General features: G+C 45.3%; 1 protein-coding gene across 3 annotated transcripts in view; it reads left to right on the top strand.

The window, feature by feature from the left end:
- The window catches only part of NIM1K (NIM1 serine/threonine protein kinase), a 71,108-nt gene that overhangs the window by 19,011 nt on the left and 26,712 nt on the right, over positions 1-25,385 (top strand). The window contains exon 1 of one of the 3 annotated variants that reach the window (XM_083154094.1): positions 16,336-16,596. The exons of the other annotated variants lie outside the window; for them this stretch is intronic. The gene's annotated coding sequence lies outside the window, so the exon portion shown is untranslated. Of the gene's footprint in view, positions 1-16,335; positions 16,597-25,385 lie in introns of those variants that run through there. 3 annotated transcript variants of the gene reach the window in all.

Here is a 25,385-nt window from a genome sequence, read left to right as displayed (position 1 = left end):
GTTTTACACCTGTTTGCAAGGTCGACCACAGGAAGGTGGACATTCATTAGGTCGACCACTATTAAATGTCGACATGACTTTAGGACGACAGGGCGATGAGGACGGCACAAGCATTAGGTTGGCATGGGGAAGTTGGACAGTCAAAAGGTCAACATGGGTTATTCCAGTGGCGTAACTATAGTCCCCCGGCGCCCACACCCCCTCAGCGCCTCCCTGCCACCGCGGGGGCTGCGGGACTATTATTAGTTACTCACTGCCTTCTGCTGCCAGCGCCTGTGCCGGGTCCCAGCTCTCTCGGCTACTGCTGCAGCGCTGCTAATACAAAAAGTGACACTCGGAAAATGGCTGCCCCCATACTGCAGACAGTTTTTCGTCTGCTGTATGGGGGCAGCCATTTTCCAAGTGTCACTTTTCATTAGCAGCAGTAGCGGGAGAGCCGGGACCCCCCACCGCACCCCAGCTCCCCTCCACTGGCAGCACAATCGCGGCCGCAGCTGAGGTAACGGCCGCGCGCGGGGAGGGGGGGGGGGTGTTGTTTACCCTAGGGGGGGGTGCCCCCCTGCATTTTTGGCAAGGGGGTGCAGAATTATTAGTTACCCCACTGGGTTATTCCTGGTGTTTTTGGAGACAACATGTGCCGACAGGCGGTATTTCATGCCCTACCATCCACTACAGCGTGGTGGGAGAATAAAATAGTGTGCCGAGTGCAGCGAGGCACCGTGCCCGAGGCATAGCGAGTGCGGTGAGCCATGCGAGGGGACACGGTGCACCGATACGGCGCCCATGTCAACTGTGTCCACATTCAGGATAAAAAAAATTTAAAACCCCATGTCAACCTTTTGACTGTCGACCTTCCCCCTGTCGACCTAATGTTTGTGTCAATCTAATGACCCTGTCGACCTAAAGCCACGTTGACCTTTTGAGGGTGTTGACCTAAGGCCTGTCGACCTTCAATGGTCGACCTAATGAATGTCAACCAAAATTTGGGGGTGTGGCCTGGCACCAATTTTTGCCACTGTGGGGGCATGGGCCGAGGCTCTGTAAGCCGCTGGCCATGCCCCCAGCCCCTCTACCTGCGGTAATAGATGCTGTGTGTATAAACACAGCATCAATTCAACCCTGCTCTGTCGGGTAACAGTGGGGACTTCCTACTGCCCCCCCTCCCCCCGCTGCGGGACACTCCCTGCCCTGGGCAGGATGTGGGTACGTTATGAAAATCGGGACAGCTTTGAGCATTGCTGCGAGTGAATTTGCAGCAATGCACGGGGGGTGAGAATTCGCATGTGTGGGGGTGGGGAGGTGGGGAAGGCTTTGGCGCTTCCCTGATCGCTGGGCTCCAAAGATTCACAGCCCAGCAATCAGGTCTGAAATAGGCCCAAAGGCTCCTTCTTGTAAAAGCAAGTTGCTCGATCCTTGTCCCTGTGACTTATACTGCCTAGTTTGTATTACAGTGATGTTTTGCACATACACCGTTGTGTACTGTTCTTATGTTCTGTTACTCTGTGTCTACGCCTTTGTATAGTGCTGCAGCCACCCTTCATTGCCCGTGACCATATTCGGCACATTGCACAAGATACGCCCCGCCAACGGACGGACATTTAGCTCTGCATCAGCACCGACATATTTGTCTTATAATACTTATTTCTCCATAATTTAATATCCACCGTTATCTTATCCCATGTAAGGAAATCCAGCTCACTACGGTCCTGCTAGATTAAACTAATACTGAGAGCACCGCTTTTATTTTACCAGCAGATATGATCTATCTTCAAGGGCAGAACATGTGTTCAATTTCAATTTTTCATTGCTGTTGAATTTGTCCTGCTGTGGGACTCGGCTACCAGAACCCAGAAGGTACGCCGAGGCTAATTGGCCACTAACAAGCCAGCAGGGACTTTACACCACGTTAAATGGTGTCCGTTGGGAGCTGTAGTATATGTACGAGTGAGAGAGTGGCTCTCACTGGGGCCAAGTTATCAATAACAATGTCATGGCCAACTCCACTACAAGATTCTCTTGAAAAAAAAATGATCCAGTACCAACCAGCCAGCTCCTGTCATTTTTCAAAAGTTTGAACAATGGCAGTTAGGGGCGCATTGGTTGGTACTTTGGGGCAGCTGCGCTAAGGACCTTGTTCAGGTGCATTCACTCCCCGTGCGTTTGCACTGGGGAGCGATGTTTAGCAACTGCGCATGCGCAAAAGCATTTATGCTCATGTGCAGCCGATTGGTGCAAGCGACCACGGTGGATTGCTTATTCGCTGTCCCTTTAACACATAGCAGTGCGGGGGCGGCGGCGACGGGCTGCGCACATGGGAACACCCAGGGTTTCATGGGTGTTCCCATGAAAACACTGGGCGTTCCGATGGTAATTCGGTGATGACGTGCGTTTCGGGGGTGGGTAGCCGACGTGCGTTTCGGGGGTGGGTAGCTGACATCATCAGATTTCAACTGCCCGCTCGCTTGCCGTACAGGGAGCCCGCAGATCTAAGGCACCAGAGAGTGTCTTAAATTTGCGTGCAACTTAGAAATCATTAGATCGTCGGCTACCATTGAGTGATTTCCTCCCCGCATGCTAAACATCCATTTGCTTTTTTGCGAGGGGGGCGGCGTTCGTGCGGGTGGCTTTTAAATCACACGCAAAGCTGTGAATTTTGCAGCTTTGCGCGTGAACCTGAATAACGAAAAAGTATAGAGATAAACTGCTAACCAATCAGCTCCTTTCATGTTTCAAACTAAGGAACGGTACCGTGGTTACTGTTCATACAAAAACTAATAGGCGCCTATTACTATAGCTGGCCAGCAGGGGGTGCCGTGGCAGAATTGAATTCCCCCTTATACCCCTTTTACACCAGCCTAAATTCCCGGGTTGAGTCCGGGAACAACCCAGTACTACCTCTGGTGTGAAAGGTACCCGGGACAAAATACCAGGCTAATTTGCCGGCAATCCAGGTAGGTAGCAGGGTTGTTCCCAGGTTCAACCCGGGGACCTGGCTGGTGTGAATGGGTTAGGGCAGAGGTTCCCAATCTTTTTTGGATTGCGGCACCCTAGAGTATCAGAATTTTTCTGCGGCACCCCTAGGCCCCCCAAAAAATATATAAAATTAAGTAGATTGTGTTTATACAGTATGTGCTTCTTATGGTCAGTTATGTGGTAAAGGGCAGGATTTGGTTCTGATTGTACACATTTTATGATTGGCAGCTACCAGCACTGGTTTTGTCCATAAATAATTGACCATAAATAATTTGAATTGGTCCTGGACCACCAACCCGTGGCACCCCTGCAAGTGTCCCGAGGCACCCCAGGGAGCCACGGCACACAGTTTGGGAACCACTGGGTTAGGGCATATTTACCCGGGCTGCCGTGTCCTCAGTGTCCTGTCCAGCTGGGAATTGACGCAGGCGGCGGGCGCAAATGACGGGACAGCCGGTGGATGATGATGACGCAGCTCTCCGGTGGCAGTGAGGGCGCCGGAGAGCTGCGTCATCTTCATCCGCCACCTGTCCCGTCATTTGCGCCGCTGCCTGTGTGGATCCCTGGCCTGTGCGGAGGACCAGAAACCGGGGTGAGTATTCTCCCCACCTCCTGCCCACCTCTGCCGCCTGCCCACCTCCTGCCGGCCTCCTTCCCGCCCCCTTCTCACACCAGAAAATGCAGGGACTTTTCTGGTGTGAATGGGTCCAAATCCCGGGAATGTCCCTGCTTGTCCCGGGAACTGAATTCCCGGGTTTGTCCCTGCATTTCTGGTGTGAAAGGGGTATTATGTGTACCTACTTCCCTTTTGTATTTTCTTACTCTGCTTCCAGGCTATTCCAGTTATTTTCTCCCTTGCCTTCACACATACCAGACCTTTTAGAATGTACTCCCAGAAATAACTCCTACCAGCTTTATTCCATCTGCTGCAATATCCTAGTAGCTTCCTAATAATATAGATAAAGTCTGGTATATCAGCATCGTAGCTTGTAAGAGATGTCTTCCTATAAGGATATGTATAATGTAAGCTGAAGCGGGTTTGGACTAACATCTGGATCCTTTACTGTCAACCCTCTTCTCATAAATCACTTCTCCAGTTGGTTCCTGATTTCTTCTAGTCCATCAACCCATTCACCCCATGTCATCCTAATCTACTGTTTCTCATGAGGAATCTTAATGCTATGTTGTACGTTACTGTTTGCTATTGTTTACTAGACGATTTAAAAAAAATTGCAACTGTAGTCAGCACCCAGTATCTATCTATCTATCTATATTAAAAAGCTACTCCTCACCTTTGAGGTGAAGTACTGCCAGTGACCACTAGAGGCCACTGAAAAGACCAGATTACTCTTTAACAGAAAGTGAACGTAAAATGATCGGTTTCAAACTTTCTGGATATGGAGAGAGGGAGCTGTGAAGACAGAGGCCCTTATTCTGGTTGGTGCGGTCGAGCCGCATATGCGGCTCCGACCGCACCAGACGAATCCCCGCCCACCCTACGGATCGCCACGGCCGTCCGTACACGGACGGCTGGCGATCCGCATAAAAATGGTGGAGGCTACGCCTCCACCATGGTGGGAGCTGCCCCCTGCATTCGATGGTCGTCGACCATCGAAGGCAGGTCCGCACGCCGCGGCAGCTCCCGCAAGCTGAGACCACACGGACAATCGTCCGTGTGGTAGCTTGTATGGGGGCTGAAAGCTGACATCCGGCGACGTCAGCTTTCCGCCCCCATGAGTTGCGTCATGGCCTCATTACCATGCGTACGCCCCGCGTTTGCATGGGAACGCCCATGAAACGCGGGGCGTACACATAGGGAAATGAGGGCATGATGCCTCTCACGCCCCTATACGCCCCCTTTGCGGCGGACGAAATACGTCTGCGGCGAAGGGGGCTGCACATGCGCAGATTCACCTCTGCGCATGTGCAGAGTAAAAACATCGGCGGTACGGCCGCACGCGGGCCGTACCGATCCGATTAGAATAAGGGCCAGAGACTGGAGGTAGGAGCAGATAGGGACTTAGCCGTCATATTGAAGGGCTTTTAAATAGTATCCAAGATGGGCCATGTAGGGTCACTTTTACTCTCACTTCTAGGTCTCCAGACCACAGTTATTTACCATCAAACCATGTCTCTCTATTCTGATACCATCTGATGTCTTCTCACCTGACTGATTAACCAATCATGCTGGCCTGACGTAACCTGACTTGTACACAAATATTAAGCGTGGCCTCTTTATGGGAGCGAGGACCATTTGTGATGCATTAGGAAATGATTATGTTTAATACACTGATGAGTTCAACACCATTGCCGGCATAAAAGTAGAGACCGCAAATGCCCATGGCTACTTTATGGATTTCTGTTGGTACCAGTGTAATTCTGTAGCGCTATACATTTTATTTGTTTTAGTTATATTATATCAGTTACTACCTGAACATATTTGACATTTTCCCAATGTTTCTTTTTTTTTTAACATTCATTTCATGTAATAATTTGTATTTGTATATGGAATTCATTAACTTGGTATTTCTTATTAATTACCAATTATGTTAGAAGTACCATTTTATATTTTGCAGTGATCCCCTAATCTGAGACGTTGGGGGGGGTATTCATATCTGCACTCACCTTTTCAATGGTTAACGACAACATTGCAGGGTGTCCGATCTGACTTCCTTAAGTCAGATGTGTTTTGTCGGAAACGGCCACAGATTGTCAAATTCACAGACAATTTTCAACAATTTGCATCCGTTTTCGTCATTTCCCGACATTTACGACACTCGACAGCCAGAAACATTGAATTCCGACTGTTGAAGTACTGCCGGACCAAACGTAAACATCCCGGGATTCTGACTGTCGGGACGTTTCGACATTCATAATCCAATATTGAATACTCCCCATTAACCGATGATTCAAATGTAAATATCTGATATGTGAGATTTTACCAAAATATAGGGGTTAGTTAAAGCTGATCACTGCAAAATCGCTGGCGCAACAATTATTGTATGACTGAGCATGCATACGGATCGCAACGTGCATGTACACAGCCAAACAGGGACAATAATCAGCGATAACTTTTAGTGCAATCCCCTCACAACTTGACTCACAGGAAGCGGCCGTTTGGAAATGGTAACCAGACATTTTCTGGGATTGTTAGTAAAAACGCAGATGTCCCCAAGTGTTTTCAGTGTGGGTCTATGACGTCAGTTTCGGCCTCGATCAGTCTGTCTCTATCACAGAGTTGTGGAGGGCGCAGAGTTACGCACACTTGCACAGACCAGGAAAATCATTCATGGTGGTGAGTGAGGGGTAGATTTATCATTGGTGGCTTAAGGTTCTTTATGCATGCAGGTTCGCTTCACCACTTTATCATGGTGAAGTGAACCTGCCATCCGGCCGAATGTATCATTGTTTGTGTGCACGTTATGGGAGTGCGTTATCCCCTGATGACGATGATACGCATCCTCCCATAACCTGTGTGCGCTCCTCCGCGGTTATTTGTTATGCGCATGCGCCAGTTTCCCTGACACACGATCGCACCGGCGCAGTTTTCCATGCTTGTTGGTCTCCGGCGTCTTCAAATTTAAACTGCACATGCGCTGTGTAATGTTCGCCGGGGATGCTGTGTACCTGGTGAATGTGCTGTTTTATTTGAAGACGCCAGAGCCAGCAAGCAGCGCTGAACATGAAGCAGGAGACCTGCAGCGCCAGAAGAAGATGGACGGGGCTACATAAAGAACGAAGCCGCACATCGCAGGATCATACATAAGGCGCAGGCGCTCTTTATAAAATAACGTTGCTGCGCTATGCCTCCTGCCCCGCACCGCTGCCTGTTTAACACCCGCATCGCAGGTGTCATAGATCAGGGGAAGCGCTATCCCCTGCCATAATGCACGGGGGTAGCGCATATTCCCCCAATCGCCTAAAAATAAATCTACCCCTCAGTTGCAAATGGTTTTTCAGCTGGCCGGGGGTCAGCGATATTTTTCGCAAAAGTCATTCACAGATTAGCACAGGGCGGGACTTCACCTGTGTCTGGGCAGCGACTATCTGCCCAAATGGTTTTTGTTTACTATCATACTGTATCCTCAGAATGCTGGAACGTGTGTGTGATGCTTTCATACCCCGTACTGTTCATATTGTACTGTACTTGTACTGTATGTTCCAATCTTACAACAAAACATACAAGAACACTTTATCTGAGTTTTGGGACTGATTGCATATATTGTTTGTCTAGCTGTGTCTTTTTTTTAACACTCTTGGCTAAATGTTTTTGTTTTTTTATGTGTACAGTTTTATCGTGTTGGTCATTTGTATCAGCTATTAATTCAGCCGAAAGCCTTTGTAATATGTTATCTTTATGGTATTCTGATCTCTTTTATATTGAGCCAAGCCTACTTCAAAGGAGATTGCCAAGCAATCCCAAGATCGCCATGCCACAGAGAGTTAAAAGAACATGAATAGGAATTGAATTCTATTGGTGCCTCTACACAAGGGTGATACTGCATACAATCCTTCGATTTCGACCGCATCTACTGTATGTGATACATCGAAGGATTGTATGCACATCGAATGTGTCGCCCAAGGCGATGCGCTGGCCTGCCATTCCAATGTTGCATTGATAAATCTTATGTCCTGCACATAATATCTATCGAATTGCATGAGCGATTACATGTGGTTTTTAACCACATGCGATCGCTCACAATGTGATCGGCCTTGGGTGGCAGGAGAGCTGGTGGCGCGTGATGGTTTAGGGGAGCTGGCAGTGGCTTCGGGGGAGCTGGTGGCAGCGGCTTCGGAGAGCGGGAATGGAGCACTGCGCAGGAGTGCTGGTGTGCAGCTGGCCAGTGGCAGAATTTTTTTTAAAATTCTGATGCTGTTGAGTTTCATGATGACTACTTGCCAAATACAGAAACCCACATACACGCCGCATAGGAGACATAGCTGTTCGACCTGCTCTAGAGCCGATGCAAATAAAAGCTGGTAATGATGAGTTCTGGTAATCCAAGCATATATGGTGCCAATCTAAGGTGTGTGTATACTTTTACAGCATCTAGGAATCTGAGGGACAAATTTAAGAGCCTCCGAGTTCAGCGGCAATGCGGGATGCCGGCCGAACTCTGAGGTTTTTTTTTTTAAGGGGGCAATCATTGGCATGGTTTTTGCATGAGCCCATGGTCTAAGCACCACAAGGTCTGAGTAGCTTTTGTCCAAGAATTAAGGGAACGTCAATGTGTAATGGAGGCACTACAGTGTGGCATAATATCACTTTGTATAATGTGGCACAGTAAGGACATGGGGCACTGTAATGTGACATAATATGAACAGGGGACACTATGTCATAGTGTGAATTGGTGAAACTGTGTGGCTTAATGTGTACTGGCAGCGCTACAACAAGGCATCATGTAACTACGATGGCTCACAAAATTAAATAGGGCACTACAATGGGGCATAATATCAACTAAAGCACTACTATGGTTCAGAAAAAAAAAAACGAGGGCACTAGTAAGGGTCATGAAATGAATAACTGCTGCGGAGAGGTATCTCTCAATAATGATTAGGACAGGGGTTCCTTCAATATGTTACTATGGGGACCTCATACACCCCTCTATATTACTTTTGTACATATCAATAAATGCCTTGTTTAAGCAATTAAAGTTTTTTTTATTATTGTTACACTTTAACCGGCACTTCCAGTTGTTTAAAAAAAAAATACCATTTTAAAAATTTGTAAAAAAAAATTACAAGCGAAAGAAGTACTGTGTACATTTACTGCCATCGCCCTTGATAATAGTTTGAAGCATTGCTTGTATATAAATAAATTTAGGCCCTTTTTTTGTATATTAAGTTTACTTTTTCTGCCATCTTCCTGCCGTATGTCTCTGACAAACAGCTGTGTTTGTGTGTACTCCCGCATCACTGGGACTTGGCCTAGCGCAGAGGAAATCCTGGATGGATTGCTCAGTAGATAAAATGCCAGAAGTATCACATTATCAGTTGGAGAGATGCTGTTTTATCTATCTTAAAGCTATAGATCGGCTCCAACAAGCAGCTACATTTAAATTATGGTCAATAGTTTATCTGTAAAGGCCACTATGCGACTCAGAGAAGTTGCATCCACTCCCCCTTGAGCTGCACCCCATTGGGACCTTCCTGGGCAGCAGGATACATGGCATTCAGTACTATCCCCCTTCCCTGCCGCCGGGAGGGGGTCTGACCGGATCTCTTACATTCAGCACGAATGATCTCCGATCCGATGCGCACGGGACCGGATCGGATGTCACACACATGCTGTTTGAAATCAGGCCCAAATCACATTGGGCCTTATTCTAGTTCACTCTTAGAGGCAAATTCCTTCTCAGCTGGACAAAACCATGTGCACTGCAGGGGGGCAGATGTAACAGGTGCAGATAGAATTATATTTGGTGAGTTATTTTGTTTCTGTGCAGAGAAAATACTGACTGCTTTATTTTTACACTGCAATATAGATCTCACTTTGAAGAAAAACCCCACCCAAATCTAACTCTCTCTGCACCTGTTACATCTGCCCCACCTGCAGTGCACATGGTTTTGTCCAGCTAAGAAGGAATTTGCCTCTTAGAGTGAACTAGAATAAGGCCCATAGTGTATGTGGTCACTGGGTAGACAGTGACAAAAGGTCGACATAAATTTATGCTTGACATAGGTGTTTTCTCCAGCTTTTCTATCCAAATGGGCATAGTGGGAATATAATAGTGTGCATTGCGCAGCGAGCCCTATAAGGGAGCCCGTTACACTTATACAGTGTCCATGACGACATAGACACCCCAAAAAAAGAAAAAGAAAACTCATGTTGACCTCATTCATGTCGACCATAAGCTTGTGTCAGCCTTTTGTCAATGTCGACTTTGGGTACGTTGACTATTTCAAGCTGTCGACCCTAGTGTCACTGTCGACCATTAGTGTCTACCATTTATACCGTAAACCGTGTATCGGGACCTTAAGATCTGAAGGGTGTTTAAAATAAATTTGTCAGATGACTTTTTAATAGTAACAAATAAATATCTCGTATTTATTATCATATTCCTGTAATTATTTGTCATTGTAAATCTCCATGACATTTGTGTATTTGTAGTAAATAGCAACTATAGGAACATCGTTTAATAAAAGATAGTTTTTGTTTCCACGAGGAAGAATAACAATCTTATTTCTCGTTCATTATAGAACGATACTGCACATGTAGATTCACAAAGGAGGGCGTGCGTTATCATCACAACAAAATGATTAGACTTTTCTGGGATTTTCTTATTATTTGCACCAAGAAATGAAAGCTGCTTTAAAGGCGAAGGAATAGTTGGCTAAACTTTAGTACAATGGAAGGATAATTGGTAATTGTTAGTACAAGTGAAAGAATAATCTGTAGGAAAAGTGTAATCTTTTGTAAAGGAGAAATAATTGGCTAATCTTTAGGGGAAAAAATGGAAGAATCTGTATTAAAAGTCTAATCTTGAGTAAAAGTGGAGGCATAATTGGCCAATCTCTAGTAAAGGTGGAGCAATTATTGGATAATATTTAGTAAAAGTGGATGAATTACTGGCTAAAAATGCCATTAAGTAGAGAAATAATTAGCTAAACTCTAGTAAAAGTGGAGGAATAATTGTCTAATCTTTAGTATAAGTGGAGGAATAGCAGACGAATATGCAGTAATGTGAAGGAATAACAGGCTAATATGCAGTAATGTGGAGGAATAACAGGCTAATATGCAGTAATACGGAGGAATAACAGACTAATATGCAGTAATACGGAGGAATAACATGCTAATATGCAGTAATGTGTAGGAATAACAGGCTAATATGCAGTAATACTGAGGAATAACAGGCTAATATGCAGTAATGTGGAGGAATAACAGGCTAATGTGCAGTAATGTGGAGGAATAACAGGCTAATATGCAGTAATGTGGAGGAATAACAGGCTAATATGCAGTAATGTGGAGGAATAACAGGCTAATATGCAGTAATGCGGAGGAATAACAGGCTAATATGCAGTAATGCGGAGGAATAACAGGCTAATATGCAGTAATGTGGAGTAACAACAGGCTAATATGCAGTAATACGGAGGAATAACAGGCTAATATGCAGTAATGCAGAGGAATAACAGGCTAATATGCAGTAATGTGGAGGAATAACAGGCTACTATGCAGTAATGCGGAGGAATAACAGGCTAATATGCAGTAATGAGGAGGAATAATAGGCTAATATGCAGTAATGTGGAGGAATAACAGGCTAATATGCAGTTAAAGCGGAGGAATAATTGTTAAATCTTTTGAAAAAAAAAATGCATTATAACAAAATAATTTTATTACTATAATACCCCTTTCACACTGCAGCTCTAAAACGGTATATTGATGATTTTTTAGCCTTTTAAAATGGTTAGAGCTGCAGGGTGAAAGCAGCAGTCTGTATTTACCAGGTACAAATAACTGGTATTTGCAAGCGTTTTTATGCAGTGTGAACGGCTCTGAACCGGTATTTCGGACTCATGCAGCAGTAAGCACTGAGCTGGTCCCGCTCTGTGCTTATATAATGAGCGAGACCCAGCGCAGTGAATATTTAATGAGCGGGATCCGTTCATTAAATATGCACATATGCAATGAGCGGGTCCCGCTCATTAAATATGCACTGTGCTGTCTCATAGCTACTGTCTGTCCTGTTCTCCTCCAGCTGCTTTCACACCGCAAACCTGCTTGAGACCCGGTATTTACTGTACGTGCAGTGTGAAAGGGGTTTTACTTGCTCTGACCCGTTTTAAGTAACGTTTTAAATACTGGGTCTAAGCAGATTTTGTGGTGTGAAAGCAGCATAAGAATGTTAAGATTAGACATATTTTAGATTACAATCAATTTAAAGATATTTTAAAGGAAATTATAATTTAACCTTTTAGTACAGGTTTATAAAAAATTATGTTACTAATGTTTTACTGCTTTAATTTTTTCCCCCCCATGGTTTACTCCACATTCAGCATATTATACCTTGATACAAAAAGCGAAGAGAGAAGAGAAACTACAACACAGCTATTTTCCAACATTCTGATTTGTTCTCATTACTGAAACGCTTCCGATTACACTACTGTTATTAATTTCCACTTATTTATGTTGGTGTATGGAGCGCACTATTGCGCTATATCCACAATGCTCTTGTAGTGAAGCCAAGATGGCTGCCGTTAGGTCTTCTGTGGATGTGTGGTGCCATCTTTAAACTCTATTTGAGCGCCACAGAACGACATGTCGTGTAGTACACAGCTCCAGGTTTGCCCTAGAATAACTGCTATTCTTACATGACCGGCAGGTCCGCTGTATGCTCCATCTCTGCTGCCTGCTGGCAGTGGCGGATTCAGGGGGGGGGCACCCGGGCACGTGCCCCCCCTGTCATTTATTTTGTATCTGAGGACCAGGGCTTTCCAACGAGCCCAGCCCCGTGTCTCTAGTCCCCCGGGAACCGGAGATATTGCCTGGCAAACCTGTAACGTTTTTTCCCCATAGGATAATATGGGACCCGTCAATTCCAACCCCCACCCGGTTCCGACGGCTGCCAGTTCCCGTCCTGGCATCTTAGAAGCTTGTGGTTGATATCATTCAATTCCAAATCGCTGGGCCTTCAATATGATACCAGGCTGGTCCAAATCGGTCAATCGGTTCCAGAGATAATGCATGTAAACCGAATTTTTTATTTTTGAAATGTAATTTCATGGCTGTTCATGATTTTGAGGGCAGATTACTCTGGAACCAAACGTTCCAGTTTCACTGGACCAAAATCATTCAAAGCCAACTCAAAAGTTCTTCAATATAATACTTGCCTCATATAAATGGGTCAGTTGGTTCCAAAGATATAGCCGGTTAAATGAGATAACTGGTTAAAGGGGGGAGGGGTGGTTTTCTCTCCCCCTCACACCAGAAAATGCAGGGACTAGGCTGGTGTAAAAGGGGCCAACCTGGGAATGCATTTTCTGGTGTGAAAGGGGTATTATTTCAAATAGCCGGGACCTGCAGTGCTCTGAATACAGCCAGGCTCTGCCACTGTCAGTGGCTATCACTTCTGCCTGGCGGCGGCTGTCCCCCATTTACCACGAGCATGTATTCCCCCTTGGCAATGAGCATGTAATCCCACATGGCAACGAGCATGGAACCTCTGGCAATGAGCATGGAACCCTTGGCAATGAGCATGTAGAGAAGCAGCACTTATGTAGCATAATTTTTAATAGGCATTATGGTGTTTGGCATAACACATAATGGACATAATGGTGTGTAACTTAACGTGTAATGGACATTATGGTGTAAATGTTTAATAAGCGCCTTTGGTGGACAATGTCCCTGTTTATGAAGTGTATTGTGAATTTTGGCTTAATCTGTGTGGCATTATGTGAATTCTGGCTCAATCCATGTGGCATTATGTGAATTTTGTCTCAATCCGTGTGGCATTATGTGAATTTTGGCTCAACCCATGTGGCATTATAAGAATTTATGTGAATTTTGACACAATCCATGTGGCATTATTTGAATTTTGGCTCAATCCATGTGGCATTATGTCAATTTTGACTCATTCCATTTGGCATCATGTGTAAGGGGCAAGTATAATGGGGTCTAGTATTTTGTTGCATAATGTGTAGAAGTTGTATATGGTGTTGACACGCCCCCTGTTGAGTGGCCACACAACCTTTTCTGGAGCGCGCCTTTGGCGCGCGCACAACTACATCCTTCACTTTTGTCGCCATGGTGGGCCTCCGTACTTTAAATGCCAGGGCCTATTTTTAATTCCATTCCAACCTTCTCCTGCCGCTCTCTTAACATGTACACTGGCACCATTAACACCGCCCCTCCCCCACCCAAACCCTTTTTTATCATGGTGCCCCCACTGTCATTTTATCCTGGATCCGCATCTGCCTGCTGGGGTTAAGTTGCTCGTACACTAGTACGATTTGGGCCTTTTACATACGATTTTGTTGCGTTTAGCCGATAAATCGCGTGTAAAGAATCAAATCGCATGTTTTTTACTTACCATTCTGATCCGATGTGTGGTCCTGTGCGTTGCAAGTTCCACCATCCACAGATGGTCACTACTGCAGCCAGGATTTAACAGATCCTGGTGGTGAATCACCGCATACGACATATCGCATGCGATCCAGCCACGGGGGAGTTGCCGGGGTATCACATGTGAGGCTACCATGCGGTACTTCAGCCAAGTGTACGGAGCCCTTTACTTTGAGTACAGCTGTACTGTGTCTACACTGCAATAAACCCACGCTCCTGTTTAAGTCTCTCCACCCGGTGTGTCTCAAATACTTCTTTCCACAAGTGTTTACTATTTATCACCTGTGTGCATCACGAAATAGTACACCTATATCAACAGTGTATATATATAGCCCCCACGTATTATGCAATACTTTACAGAGAATATGTCAGACATCCACATCAATCCTTGCCCCAGTGGAGTGCATTACCTACCACGCGGGTCAATATTTTTTGATCAGAAGCCAATTAACCTATCAGTATGTTTTTAAATTGTTGGAGGAAATCAGAGCATCCGGATAAAACCCACGCAAACATGAGTGGGACATCCAAACTCCACACAGATAAGGGGCCCTCAGTGATGTGAGGTCTACTTATTTCCACAGCAGTGATGTTGTTTTTGTTTTTTTTTGCATATGGGCCTATAACACCGGTCAACACGAATTTTGAGTCTGGGTTCTGCCTAACTGATTTTTTATTTTTAGCAATTAACTTATTAAATAAAAAAAATAGTTTTAACCGAAAAAGTTTACTTTTGTGCCTATAAGAATAAAATTATGGATTTTACGAAAATTTCCCTATTTTTATACCGTTATTGTATGTGAAAATAAAATAAACTTTAAAACAAACACCTATAACAGAATATATATTAAAAAAAAAAGTTTAAAAATAAATATTGTTTGTATTTCATGTGTGATTGTATGGACGTTCTCATATTGGCACCCAAATATAATTCGCTATCGTACTCTCAGTGTATTGCCCCCCGATAACGACGTTCAAAGTCCATCACATCTTGCTGAAAACAGTCACCTTGCTCTTCCGAATAGGCAGCCATGTTGTCTTTACATTGGTCCAAGACAGTATGTAACAGATGCATGATTGTAATGATAATTGTAAGGGACAAAAGCAAAGTTTTTCAAAAATAAACAAAGGTTTTATTTATTTTTTTGATATAGAGAATCAGAAAGTAGTAATTAAAATAAAGCCTAACAAAATAAAACAGTTTTTTTTGTTTGTAACAAGCCGTGAACCTGACTCGACAAGTCCCCTGTGTACATATAAACATATTTCATCATGATCGTTTAAACAGAAATTACAACTGTCCCGTGAAAAGCGCACTGCACATTTTTAGATGCCTTTGGGGGAGATGTATCAAGCTTCGAAGATAGAGTGAAGTGGCCCAAAGCAACCAATCAGCTTCTGTCATTTACTTAGCACAGTCTTTGAAATGTCAGAAGCTGCTCGGATCACTCTCCAAAGCTTGCCGAATCTCCCCCTTTATGGGCCTGATTCAGACCTGTTTGCTATACAGAATTTGCTATACGCTGTATACAGGACAGCGCCGCCCGCATCCCCTCGCTAGCATGCAAGGGGATGTGTACGAGAAAACATCCCCTCCCATGCGGCCGAAGGGGAGAGAAACAGTCAATGGTCGCCGACCATCAAATTATTTTGCTCTCCTTCGGAAATACAAGTCAGTGAACAGGGGGCGGTGTTGATGTCATGTGACATCTGCCGCCAGCAGGGGACTGCCCAGCGTTTTCATGGGGACGCCCATTAAACACTCAGTGTTCCCCTGCGGACGCAACACCCCCCACCCCCGAACGGCCCGGCGAATATGTAACTCACCGAAGCTGTTCAATGCCGGGTTTGCACATGCGCAGAAATGCTGGGGACGAACTTAGAGCGCATCAAGCAGTCCTGAATCGGCCCCCTATGTGTGTAAAATTCTACACGGTTCCTCAGTTGTCCTTTGTTAGAGCTCTCTGAGCCCAAGAAACAGTTGGACAATGCTTTGACCATGTCCGATGTTCTGTGCAGTCTGTACTATTACAATTCCAAATCTATAACGTGACATGAGTCTCGGCGTGTACTGTACACGGAGAAAAAAAAACATTCACTTGTTCATATTCTTCTATCTTCTATCATTACATTGTTGTTGTTTTTTTGTCCTTGCCCTACTCTGTAGAACTCTCCTGAATGTCAGGCCCTCGTTATGTGCCAGTCCCGGAAAGGTTCTCTCTATGAAAAGAGAGTGTCAATTATCCAGCACAGCAGTGCATTGTGTAAACCTTACAGGAACAGCACAGGAAGATATAGAGCCAGACAGGCTGGCTTAGTGGGAACACGTAAACCCGAGGAAACTGCACAAACATACAGTTCAGCTCACATGTTAGATTGCGTGTAGTATTCCAGGCAGGAGGGAGCAGATTATCAGCACAGATCTGATTTCTTAGGCTTCGCTGTTTACATACGGAGAACTGATAGCCTTCCAGGGTATATATGAATGTAGCTGTATTATAGCAACAGCTATATTTATCCGACAGGGCAGCGAGAGTTCCATTTTGCTATCTGCAGCCTAAATGGTGAGTATGATTCATGCTAAGTGTCGGCCTTGAGTGTCAAAAATACATGGATTAGTTGTACAGCAATGTTTTTGCCTCTTTGCCTTTTGAGTTGTTTTCGTTTTGTTTTTGATTATTTATTTTTTTAAGTCGAACCAAAGTCTCCGCTATAATCAGCCTCATCGGCTAATGTAATAATGCAGGGTCGTGAATGTTGACAAAAGATGTTATTATACAGAATCCTCTTCTTTCTTCCTTTGTGTTGGATGTGCCGGTCGCTCGCAGATGTAGTTCAAAGTCGCTGCTCAACACTCGGGTCCTGTATGTCGCAGGGGTAATAAGGAATCATTGCAAAGCTTCAATTAGTTCATACGTTTCACAAATCTAAATAACAGGGACAGGCGTCTAAATAATCTTTGAAGTACAGTTGCCTTTTGATGTCTTTCATTTATTGCCAATCGCTTAACCCAATATTTGCATGATGCCTAGAACTGGAGTGAGTTGAGTCTTTTTTGCTATGATTTGGCTTTTTTTTTTAATTTTTGTTTTGTTTTGTTGTTTTATTTTTATTTTTCGCAGAAACTTTGATTTTCAAATAACAGCAGTTATCCTACTCTTTTATCCCTGCCGGAGCTGAATTGCATCTCCACAGTCGTTGGATGAGGTTGATTGAACTGTAGCAGTTTAGCAGCTGTGCATGGAATGGTTTGTGTGAGCCCATCATCTTCTTGATAATTTGCTCTCAAGCCTACGCTGAACTCAATTGTTTGTTCAGAAGATGTATAGTGTTGTTTTTTTTCCCATCCTAACCTATAGTGTGTCTATTGGAGGCATCACATAATTGTATTTCTAAGGCTGTTGCTAGCAGCGGAGGCTTCTACCTGTGACAAGGGTTTGGTTGCACTGGTCTCCGCTGCCTGGGTCTGACCGTTCCCGATGCCCGATGTCCCAATGCCTGTACTATACAGTTGTCAAGTCCCAGGCCCGGCATATGCACAAAAGCCTTCTATGGGCTGTGTTGGTTGCAGCCATAGAAGCTGACTAAGGCTGCACGGTAAGGCATGGAGTGGCTTCCTACAGGAAGCCAGCTCTCTGCCTATCACAGCCCAGACTGGCAGTCCCAGAGGGAGGGATTGATCCCCCCCAATGGGACTGCCTGTCATGTGGTTGACTGGCAGGTAGGAGTTCAATAGGAAGTCACTGCCAGTCACAATGAAGCCACTGGCTTCACTAACGCTGAGGAGGTGGCGGATTTTACCTGGGTAGGCTGCAGTCCTACTGCCAATAGGTAAAAAACCACCACTGGTAGCTATTAGTTTTTGGCTTTTGTTGGTTCTGGGATTCTGTACCCTTTTGACCCTTTACTGTATCCAACAAGAATATCTTTCACTGCTATGTTTTGCAGCTTGCGGCATTTGACTGTAAGAATATAAACAAATGCTTTGCACCCTAAATCTCTAATAAGTATTGCACTATTTTTCTTACCCTGGCAAAACTCAAGTGGAGCGTTCTCCACCGATATGGAGAATTATCTGTCCTGGAATGAAGTAGCTGACATTGCTGACTCCCTGTAGTCTTAAAATAATCCAGGATTTATTAGCATTCTCATGTCAAGGTTCCGTTCTTCCTTTCAGATACTACATTTGGATCGGTTGTCTATGGAACTGTCTTTTTTTTTTTTTCTCGGTTCTGTGTAGTCTTAAGAAGTTCTCTATTATATGTCCTGCAAACTCATTTCCATTGTCACTTCAGTATGTCATTGTCACTTTGATATTGTTTCATAGGGCCGAATTCAGGCTTGAACATAGAGCAAATTTGTTCTCAAAATGGGCAAAACCATGTTACACTGCAGGTGGGGCAGATGTAACATGTGCAGATAAAGTTACATTTGGGTGAGGTGTGTGTACACTGAAATCTAAATGGCAGTGTAAGAATAAAGCAGCCAGTATTTACCCTGCACAGAAACAAAATAACTCACCCAAATCTAAAGGCCCCCATACAATGCTGCGACTTCTCCAGGGGAGAAGTCTCAGCCGATGCCGCTTGAGCTGCCCGGGACCATCCCGAGTGTTAGGATCACATGTGATGTATGGTATGCGGTAGTTTTGCATGCAAAATATCTCATGCAATCCCATTTCCCACTGCCGGGAGGCAGGTTCGATCTCCGACACGATGCGCATGGGACTGTGCATCAGATCTGATCTAATGTCAATCAAACACATACAATTTTACCACTTTTCTTCCGATTTCTCAGCCCGATCCGTCAGGTGGCCAAATTGCATTAGTGCATATTCAGTTTAAATCTCTCTGCACATGTTACATCTGCCCCACGTACAGTGCGCATGGTTTTGCCCATTTTGAGAACAAATTTGTCCTGCAATCCGGTCTGAATTAGGACCATAGACCTGTCATTTGTCCTAATATTTCATCACTGTCCTTCATTACATAAGTGACTGTGGAGGAGATGATTTAAGCATTCTAAAGAGTGAACAATTGGAGAAGTTGTCTATAGCAGCCAATCAGCTTCTGCCTATCATATGATTGGTTACTATGGCGAACTTCTCTATTTGTCCACTTTTTTTGGGGGCTTGATACTTCTCCCTCTCTGTATCTTAGATCTGTAAAAGTCACGATGGGCCTGATTCAGAGATGGACATGGTTGCATCTTTTGCCACTGTCGTGTCTGTGTCTTTATGCCATGGCTGTTTGCCAGAGGTGCAGGATGTTGGCCAAACTCGGATGTTTTTAGCAATTATTTACAAGGCAAAACCATGCTTTGTAAATGATCGGTGCTTTGTAAAAAGACAGTGGGGCAGATGTATTAAGCCTTAACAAGAGATAAATCCAAGGGTGATAAAGAGAGATAAACGTCCAGCCAATCACCTGCTAACTGCCATGTTACAGCCTGTGTTTGAAAAAAGTCAGTAAGGAGCTGATTGGCTGGACGTTTATCTCTCCTTATCACCCTTGCATTTATCTCTTGTTAAGGCTCAATACATCTGCCCCAGTGCTTGGCCAGCATCCCGTCCATCCATTAAACTCGGACAGTATTACATGCCGCTGTCTGTTTTTGACTCTGTCCTACAGTGTGCAGACAGCTGGAAAACATGCAGTGTGTGACTCAGATGGTCAGCGGCGTGCACTATGTTATCTCCGAATCAGGCCCTATATGTCCTTTATCTCCTCAGGTGAATAATTCCATATAACCATTAAGGCAGTGCAAGTACTTACTGATGGCGATCACTTGTAGCAGGTGCGTATGCTTGCAGATGTGGGTGCACCTGATGCCTACAACTCTGCATATTGGTAATTACTGTAAAGCATTGGTTGGGGGAAGTTTTTATTGAGCAATGTATGTATTCCAACACTGCATCAGCCCCGGTGGCATATCTATAACAGGCAAAGAGCATGTGCTGCAGACCCTGCACCTATTTCCAGAATACTCTACGTAGTTCCCTGTTGGCAGCTTCAGTGCTGTACAAACACCAGGAAAATGGAACAGCGCAGTACAGCCAGCCAGAGAGAAGGTTATGGTATAGAGCAGTGGTTCTCAACCTGGGTCCTCAGGACCCCTACACGGTGCATGTTTTCCCAGGTCACCAGCAGCTGTCTTCTGTATCACCAACTGTCACATTATAAAAATGCACAGGTGACCTGGAAAACATGTACTGTGTGGGGGTCCTGAGGACCGAGGTTGAGAACCACTGGTATAGAGGATCGACGCTGTGCAGATCAGCCATGTTATGGTTGACCACGCTTAGTCAAACCCATCTAGTTAGATGCCTAAAGGTAGTCTACAGCTTCTAGATTGACAGTAATGGAAGTTAGACACAAGTGTTAGATCGACGGGAGAGTGAACGACAGTCACAAGGTTGATGTGAGTTTTTCATGTTTTTTTGGTTGCTATGTTGACATGGGTCGGGCCCGATGCCTTGCTACGCTCAGCACACTATTATAATCTAACTTTATGCCCACTTGGATGGTAATGTATGAACCAAGTTGGTCTAAAGCAACAATACATAAAAAAACTCATATCGACCTTGTGACTGTAACGCTTGTATCTAACTTACGTTACTGTCATAGAAACCTATAGAAACATAGAATTTGACGGCAGATAAGAACCACTTGGCCCATCTAGTCTGCCCCTTTTTTAAACATGTTACCTCAAACCATATTTGATCCTTATTGCTTTGTAAGGATATCAATATCCCTACCCCAAGCATGGTTAAATTGCTCTACTGTATTTGCCTCTACCACCTCTGATGGTAGGCTATTCCACTTATCCACTACTCTTTCTGTGAAGTAATTCTTCCTCAAATTCACCCGAATCTTCCTCCCTCTAGTTTCAGTGAATGTCCTCGTGTTCTGCTGCTCCTCTTCCTGTGAAGAATGTTTCCCACCTGTACCTTGTTAAAACCCTTGATATATTTGAAAGTTTCTATCATGTCCCCCCTTTCCCTTCTCTGCTCCAAAGTATACATATTAAGGTATTTTAGTCTTTCCTGGTACGTTTTGTGATGTAGGCCATGCACCATTTTAGTTGCCCTTCTTTGTACAGTCTCTAATGTATTTATATCCTTCTGGAGATATGGCCTCCAGAACTGAACACAATACTCTAGGTGAGGTCGTACCAATGACCTATACAGTGGCATTATTACTTCTTTCTTTCTACTGCTGATTCCTCGCCCTGTCGATCTAGACCCTGTCGCCTATCTTTAGGCAGCTAACTAGATGTGCTCGACTTAGCGTGGTCAACCACAACATGGTTGATACCAGGGCCGGTGCAAGGCATCTAGGCGCCCTAGGCAAACCTACAGGATAACGCCCCCCACACACACACACACACTACACCAACATCATATGAGGGGGGGGGGGAGAATATGATGCCGACAGGGCCACCGACAGGGAGGTGCTATGGGGACAACTGTCCTGGGCCCGGCCACTGTGCTAAAGGGGTAGGGCCCGGCCCAGGCCACTCTTTCCCCACAGCATCCCCCTGCCTTTTCAGTACGTAGCTGCCAGGCCGACATGTTTCCTCACATTGGCGGGCTGCGCTTCGTCCACAGCCCGCCGCGCAACATCAGAGTGGCCTGATTGCGACTTAACTGCCCACTGCCTGCCTGCCCATGACAATAAAAAAGGCAGTGCAGTGGGCAGCAGGACAGCCAGGGGCCCCCACATGATGACATCACGCCGTGCGCCGCCCGGAGGACGAGGAGCTGGCGCCGCTGGCCAGCTGCGGCAGTATAGACCAGGGAGCTGACACGCTGCATATACTGTACATACTGTACACCCAGCCATCACAGCAGGGACCAGGGGGGACAGGCATCATTATACACTCGCTACTGCCTATAACATCGAGTCTGTGCAGCATGTACTGTACTCATTGTAAATGTCACCTTGTTCCTGCGTATAGCATTGTGCTGCCTCCCATGTACACCTCCATCCTTACACCCATTAGCCCCCTTCATATCCTCTGTACCCCATAGTGCACATGGCCCTAATCATTTATGCAGCTTCATTATGCCACGACCCCACCTGTACTGGCACCTGGGGGAGCTGTGATTTTGGGGTAAATGAAAGGAGCCTTGGGAGGGGTTTGGACGTAAACCTGGTGGAAGCCAGGCTGCTTCTGGCTGCTGTGGATGGGTACCTGGACGGGCGGGTGGGGGGAGGGGGGCGACCGGCGGCGGCCTTGTGTCGGTGTCCAGCGTTGGGGGGGGGGATTGACGCTGACTGACCGGCGGGGGCAGGGGCAGCCGCCGTCCGCCGCAAAGTTTCCCGCTGGCTGCTGTAGGCGGTGGCCTGATTACCGGGTGACTGGGGACTGACATGTCTGTCAGCGGCTGGCAGCAAATTACATGGGTGGGCGCCGGCGGGGGGACGAGAGGGGGGTCTGAATAACTTACTACTCACCTAATAGCTGTTTGCTGTCTGCAGATGATCGCTGACGCTGCAGGCAGCTTCTTCTAGTTCTTCCTCCGGGCTCTCCTCTGCGGTAGCTTCCTGCTGCTGCTGCTGCTGCAGCAGCTCACTACCACCCTCCAGTGGCCGGCGCCCTAGGCAAATGCCTAACCTTGCCTGGTGGTGGCGCCGGCCCTGGTTGATACAGACGCCGTCGATCCATCAACCGGATACGAGAGGGAAGTGGCCAGATGTAGACTGCACAAGGGCTCCCTCCTCTATTAATAGGCCCCTGCTCAGCCCTTATGTCTTTACCTATTGGCTGATGTTGTGCTACCGTCTCTATCATTCCATTTTAATGCTAATATATGTATTTTTCTTTGCTAATGCCCATTTCTTAAGCAGAAATAGATTACTGTTTGGATGCAATTCTCCATGCCACTTCTGTAATGCCTCCCATATGGCCTTTGCGGTGGTCTCATCTATTATGTGAATTAGCTTTGTCTTTCTGGTCCCATTCCTGTTCGTTGACCTGTAGTCTATCTATATTAATAATCATTGCGATCAAACCCATTTTCTGTTTCTTCTTTACTCGCTATGTGATACAGTGTTGAGTTACTCACCTCTTAGATTCTAGACCCTTTACCCAAAAGCTATTGCTCCCCACAGTTACTTTACCCCTGAGCATTCTGGATCAGAGTTCCATCCCTAACCACCAACACTACTGCCAGGCCGTCTGTTTGACACTGAGCCATCAACCTTTGGCCCTTGGTTCCTTTCTGCAAAACCCAACACCTACCTTCATGTTGGTACTCATTTCTCTGCTAGGTTCCCATCAGCCTCAGCCAATGGTTTCTGCTGTAAGCTTTATTGATCTTCACAAGGCAAAAGCTCTTCCTGGTTAAAGATTGCATGGTCCTACAGCAGAGCCTAAGAACGACCTTGAATTCTCTAATACGTTCGGGCAAATTATAATTTTTTACTGCCACGAAGAAGACTATGTAATTATATAAGACTACATTCCCTTTTAACTTTTTAAGATCTTTTTGAAGCCCGGGGCAGTATATCAAATTGTTATTGCTAACGTAAACATTTTCTACACCAACTATTGGTATCTCTGTTCTCCTAAAAAGCACCGGACACTCACCCATCTATCTTATGGCCTATTGGCAAGCACAACTTTGGCAGCGTATTAATGGTGGTGCTACTGTGGCTTTCTTTGATGGATGTTAGATAATCTTATTATCAACTTCAAAAAGTACGACTCTAATCTCACCAAAAATGTTCTCTGTTCGTATGGAAACGATTCAGATTTACCTGTTGCACTTAATATAATTAAATGTGGGCAAAATAGCAGCAAGCCTGAGCTTTCAATGTCAGCATTAGGCAGTGTGTCCTGTACTTGGGAACAATTTGTGCTGCTGGCTCCTGTCCCTGGCAGCAGTTCCTCATGTCAAAGTAGTTCATCGATGGGATTTGCATAAGCCTGTATGTTTCTCACCTGTGTGTCATTAAGGGTTTTATAACTAATCCTGTCTGGCCCAAGAGACTTGCTGTTCATCGGTTCTCTCATTATAATCACTGGGATCTTCAGACAGTAGCTGCAATTAATTCAGAGCCCAAAGCAACACACATATTATTATATTATTTATTTATTATCAGCACAATGGGGAAGATGTATTAAGCCTGGCAAAGAGATAAACTGGAGATAAAGTGGAGAAAAAGTGGATGGAGAAAACGCACCAACCAATCAACTCCCAACTGTCATATTTCAAACACAGCTGATTGGCTGGTGCATTATCTCCTTCTACTTTATCTCCATTTTATCCCTTCGCCAGGCTTAATACATCTTCCCCATTATTCCATCCTGTCCAGATGGATTTTCTCCCATTATCTAGTCTTAAGGGCAGGGCCCTCGTGTCTCTTGTGATTGCAGTGTTACGATTTGTTTTGTGTATGTACTTCTTCTTCAGAAATGAGCAATGTAAGAAAGCGTACAGGAAATCAGAGAGGCATGGTTATATTGTGGGAAGCCCGGATGGTGTAATGGTTAGCATTACTGCCTCACAGCGCTGAGTCATGGGTTTGATTCCCACCATGGCCCTAACTGTGCGGAGTTTGTATGTTCTCCCCGTGCTTGCGTGGGTTTACTCCGGGTGCTCCGGTTTCCTCCCACAATCCAAAACTATACCGGTAGGCTAACTGGCTCCCAACAAAAGTAACCCTGGAATGTCTGTGTGTGCGGGTACATGTGGTAGGTAATATAGATTGTAAGCTCCACTGGGGCAGGGACTGATGCGAATGTTCAAACATTCTCTGTAAAGGGCTGCAGAATATGTATGCGCTATATAAATACTGGTAATAAATAAATAATAATGTACATGTCCCTTATCACTTGTGGACCTAGATACATTAAAATATGGATGGAACTATTGACAGCCCAATATAAGAATTGGGTCACCACTCAAGACATTGTCTTTGCATGTGAAAGCCAAGCAGGATTTCAAAATTGCCAAGGCATACCATCAGACCCCACAAGGAAATAAACGCATTGGCCCCCCATATCAAAAACAATCACATTGGTCCCCTCAGGCCCTCATAAGAAAACAAGGGACCAGTGAATAATAGTTTAACTGGTGATGGTGGCGGCGGCTGTAAACTACTAGATAGCTCTAGATCTGTCGGCACATTTGAGAACAGCTCAAGGCACACTAGTGTCCCATGGCATAGTGGTTAAAAAATGCTGCTCTATATAAATCATCATGGTGGGCACATGTTCTGTTGTTGCCATCGCATGGCAACACTGAAAAAAGCAGTTAGCATCCATCCTAATGCCTCTGCTCCATGAGGTCCGCAGAACGCCCATTCCCACTATACAGCAGCACCTGACAGTCAAGGCTTGCCAC

The sequence above is a fragment of the Crinia signifera genome, chromosome 1 (assembly GCF_055691185.1).
Source record: "Crinia signifera chromosome 1, ASM5569118v1, whole genome shotgun sequence".
NCBI classification, from domain to species: domain Eukaryota; kingdom Metazoa; phylum Chordata; class Amphibia; order Anura; family Myobatrachidae; genus Crinia; species Crinia signifera.
Note: the sequence above shows the minus strand (reverse complement) of the source record. Positions and strands in the feature narration are given on the sequence as shown.